Raw genomic sequence first — 5,277 nt, forward strand, 5'->3', positions numbered from 1 at the left:
TAACATTTATGTTTGATGGTTGAGCAATTATACTTTGCTCTTACACCTATTGACACGAACGTCCTATGGATCGTATGTGACATCGATACACTTATATATGCGGTAATTCACCTCTTGGCATTACACTAATGCAAGTCGCACATTTCGTATCTGACATGTTTCGACAAAGGTTTGGGATCAAACACTACGTTAAGATATTGGCACATTTTTCCAATCGATATTGTTGAACTCCATACGAGTTGCGTTGGGCGATTTCCCCATGATCGTGAGTCAAGCTCACGTGTTTAAGTATGTTGCATCCCTGTTGGTTAACGTATTGTTATCGCCTTTGTCAGCAAGGTTCTTCTTTATGCTTGTTGTGCTGGAGCACGTAAATGTTTGAGTGTGACCTCGACATTTTTGCTCGTGTTGCTCTGCGGGGAACACAAGGTCGGATGGGCCTAAGTACTTCTGAAGGAGGAATTATGACTAGATATGCCTAATTAAAGTTAATTGTTGATTGATGAATGTGATGATTCCCATCATTGTAATTGCTCCATTATTAATTTGATTTACTGCTTAAATGTCTGATTAGTTTCATATACGTTTGCATTGGGCACACGATTTACTCTTGACACTTGATCTATCCCGTAAGTACAAAAGGGATAGATCTGAAGCACCTTGTAGAAATGCATGCTTGTCTCTAAGACTAGATTGGATGCTAAAAACTTCTTGGCGAGTTTGTGTGGGCTATAGACCCATTTTGTTAGTTGAGCTCACATGTGTTGAAAACGTGTGGTTACACGTATCTTCCTTTATAGTATATCTTGTGTGTCTAGGATGTATAATTCATGAAACATTCATCGTTGCCCTTGAATGCAAATGCTAATTCCATAATCCTGCTAATCATTTGATCATGATAGTACTGCTTACCTCAGAGCATGATGCTAGAGTTATATTTACCTGGCTCACTTGCTTAAATACTGGATATTATTGTGTAAGTGTGTTAAAGCTTGACATTGTCGTTTATCACTTAGCATTATCTTTACTTGACTGCTGGTGTTAGTATTGTTCCTGTACTTGTCTTGCCCGTGGTTCCTTAGTTACTTATTGTTCAGCAGTTGTTTAGCACAGTTCTTTGTTTTTGCTAGTTACCTCGTTGTACTTGCTACTTTCACTGTTGTTTAGACTTATAGCATGTGCACTCATCGGCCACATGCATATGTATTGTGATTAAATGTTTCTAATTGTTCCATCATGATAGTTATAGCTATTACTTGTAGTTTTCAAGTATGACATATATGTATCATGCTTCATGCTTTATACTGTATGCTTCTTCTTAAAAATGATAATGTATGGATGGTTTATCTCACCAACTCGCAAGAGTACTGGCCCCATTTTATAGGGATACAGGTGTTGGGCTTTTAGTGGTGCGATGGAGCTTGATGTGCGGTGGAGGACTGAACCCACACTCTAGAACTGGAGATCTTGGCAGTGGTCTTTTGAAAAGGGAAATGATGTATATTCCTCATATATCAATTTGTGATAAATAAAATATTTCTTTATATTGTTCACCCTGTAACCCACCCAAAATTTCCAACGGTTTTCCCTTGTGAGTTTTTACGCTTTGCGCAATGCTTTCAAAAAAAAATTACCCTGAAAATTTGAGGATTTTCCAAGTTGGGATTTTGAGGCGTTACAGATCTTGGTATCAGAGCCAAGTTTTAGAAGTGTGGTTAAAGTCTCTACACGCATCGACCATCACACTGTAAGTATGCCTCATTTAGTATAAGTATGATTTTGTTGCTTAATTGCTTTTTCTGTGTGGTTTGAGGTAGTGTTTTTGTAAAGGGTTTGTGTTGCGCTTGTAGATTCCTAAGCTAGTTAGTGCTTCCTTATGTTTTCCAACTATGTTGGATATGTTCGTAACCATATTCTTGATGAAGGATATATCTCTGGATGTGATCTTTCGGACAGAAGGCTAGAGCTTTGTCTGTACCGATTGAATCTTTGAGTTCCTCGTTGGAGGATGTTGTTGATCCTCGGTTGTTCTTGGTGATGAGAACATGTGCACTTAGCAGTGGCTTTTGCGTTGCCGATAATGACAATCGACTCCTGAGAGGGTCGTTGTTGGGGACAACATAACACCAGACTTCAGGGTGTTATTGCTCTTGAGAGAGCATTGTGGGAATTCTTATTTCTCAACCACAGCCGAAAGGGGTTATGGTGTAATGAGTTTGGCTCAGGAGGTGATTCCTGGTAGTGCCAACAATGTCGTTGGAGTGGTGATTCTCCAGCGATGTCGTTAGAATGGTGACTCTCTGACGATGCCATTAGAGTGGTGATTCACTAATGATGCTACTGAAGTGGTGACTCTTCAGCATTGTCGTTGGAGTGGTGATTATCCAGTGATGCCGTCAGGGTGGTGACTCTCTAACGATGTCATTAGGGTGGTGATTCCCTAGTGATGCTACTGAAGTGGTGATTCTTCAGTATTGCTGTCAGGGTGGTGACTCTCTGACGATGCCATTAGGGTGGTGATTCTCTAGTGATGCTACTAAGGTGGTGATTCCTCAGTATTGCCGTTAGAGTGGTGACTCTCTAACGATACCATTAGGGTGGTGATTCCCTAGTGATGCTACTGAAGTGGTGATTGTTTAGTATTGCCATCGGGGTGGTGACTCTCTACGATGCCATTAGGGTGGTGATTCCCTAGTGATGCTACTGAAGTGGTGATTCTTCTGTAATGCCGTTGGAGTGGTGATTCTTCAGCGATGCCATTAGAGTGGTGATTCTCTAATGATGCTGCAAAAGTGGTGATCCTTCAGTAATGCCACTAGGGTCGTGATTCTGTAACGATGTCATTAGAGTGATGATTCTCTAATGAAGGTTGTTGAAGTGATGATTCTTCAACGATGTCATTTGAGTGACGATTCTCTTGTGATGATGTCGGAGTGGTGATTCTTCGGATAGTGTGTTAGAGTGGTGATTCTCTAACGTTGATCGTTTAGAATGGTGATTTTCTGACGACAGTGGCCCTATGTGGTGTCACTTGAGATGTTGCGCAATTAGATTTGTATTGTGGCACTGTTTGATTTATGCATCATGTACTTGAAACCTTTGAAAGATTGATGTGGTTATTACTTAGCGAACATGATTGTAAAACTTATTAATGTATTATTACTATATCTTTTTATCTTGATAGATGGCATGGGAACACAGATGCAACGATATCATGGGTACGGTGAACAACCTTACGGAAGTTGTGCAACAGCAAGTGGTTGCGATGCAACAGATGGGCACGAACCTTCAGCAGGTCGCCCATGATAAGCAGAACATAGGTACGGTCACCTATAAACGCTTTATGGAATTGGATCCTATTGCTTTTAAGGGTAAGGCAGACCCTGAAGCTACTAAGTCATGGATACACTAGATAGAACGTATTTTTCGCGTTCTGGATGTTCCAGAGGAGCAGAAAGTGAATTTCGGTACCTATCGTTTGAAGGACCACGCTGAGAAGTAGTGGGACACGATCTCTACTAGTTAAATTCCAAAACGGGAATGTTACGTGAGATGAATTTGTAGAGATTTTCAACTCTACATATTTTTCCAAGCATGAACGAAGCAAGAAGATGCAAGAATTTTTGGACCTACAATAGGGGATGACAACCCTGTCTGATTATATCACTAAGTTTCATTGTCTGGAGCAATATTGTTCAAATGTATACATCCTGGAAAAGGATCGAGCTATGAAGTTCGCTCGTGGGTTGAAGCCTACTCTAAGGACCAATGTATTCACTAGCGGGCTAAAGTCACTTGACGAGGCCATCAAGGTAGCAACACTATTGGAAGAAGACCAGATCGAGAAGCAGAAGAACCAGTGGAATGAAACCGGATCACAAACCAAGATTCACGCGCGTGCTAGTGAGAAGAATTCTGGTGAGGAGTCCTTATCACCTACAAAGAAGCAAAAGCATCAAGAAGACTACCAAAACCACCAACAACAAAGTTGATCTCGACAACTAAATGTCCAACGAAAGTGTCGACGATGCAACAAAGATCATGCTTTTGGATTCTGCCCTCTCTATGACGGCAAGTGTTTCAAGTGTGAACAACCAGGGCATATTGCCAAGTTTTGCCCAAAGAAGTCTACTGGAGGCCTTGCTTATGCTGATTAGGCTCCATCGAAAGAGAAGACGTGACAATGAATGAGGAACCTATCGAGATCATGGATCATCGAGATCAAAATTTTGAGTACTGAGACCATTCTGTTGATCAAAGTGTGTTAACGATACCATGGCATCGAAGAATGCTCATGGGAGCCTGAAGCGTGTATGAGAAAAAACTATGCTGACTTTTGTGTTTATGATTTCGCGAACGAAAACTTTTTTAAGGAGGGTAGGATGTAAGGCCCACGATATTTCTGAGATAATTTTATATGTAATGTGTTTCAGTGTTGATAATGTCTTGTATTATTGAGAGAATTTTTCATAATTATGCCTATATAATTATATGAGGTACTAAATTGCATAAATTTTGATGTACAAAGCAATTAAGGGAAAACCAGGATAAATTAAATTCTGATATTCCTAGATTAGATTTATAATATATCTAATTAGTCACTCCTCGAATTTAGAACCTAAACGAGGAAAAAAGCTCATTATTTTATATAAATTGGCGAAAAAGGGTATATCGACAAGGTATGAGTCATAACGAGGACAAATTTCATCGGAATTGAAAATCTAAGTAAATGATTCTAAAACTTAGATTGTATTTCATAAAATGTAAGTTTAAAATAAAGCATTTAAACCATTTAAAACATAGCTTTTAAAATAAAAAGCAATTAAGGTTTTTAAATAAGTAAATTACATTTTTTACAAAACCTAAGTGAGGTTTTTTTTTTCAAAAGTTTCAAAAGGAGTGCTTGTTTTGGGAATATTTAGAAAGTGGTTAGCATGGGGCCCACACCAGCCCATGCTACCTTGATTTAAATTAAAAACAAAATTCAAAAAAATGCATTTCATAAAGGGTTTTTGAAAAGTTTGAAAAAAACACACTTCAGGGTGGTTTTTGGCATTTTTAGAAGTGGTTGGCATAGGCCAACGACTTCTAAGATGGCTTGTTCACCCCTTGGGGGTATCCCATGCCACATTTAATGCAATTCAAAAAAAATATAATAAAAGTTTGAAAATCGGATTTGAAAAAGAAAGGCTACCTTTGAAAAAGTCAAAAGACAACCCCCCCTAAATGAAGGAGTGATTTAGGGGAGACTTGGTGGGAGTGGTTCAGGCCAACCTT

The sequence above is a fragment of the Nuphar pumila genome, chromosome 9 (genome assembly GCF_984573655.1).
Source record: "Nuphar pumila chromosome 9, dmNupPumi1.hap1.1, whole genome shotgun sequence".
In the NCBI taxonomy this organism is placed as follows: Eukaryota; Viridiplantae; Streptophyta; class Magnoliopsida; order Nymphaeales; family Nymphaeaceae; genus Nuphar; species Nuphar pumila.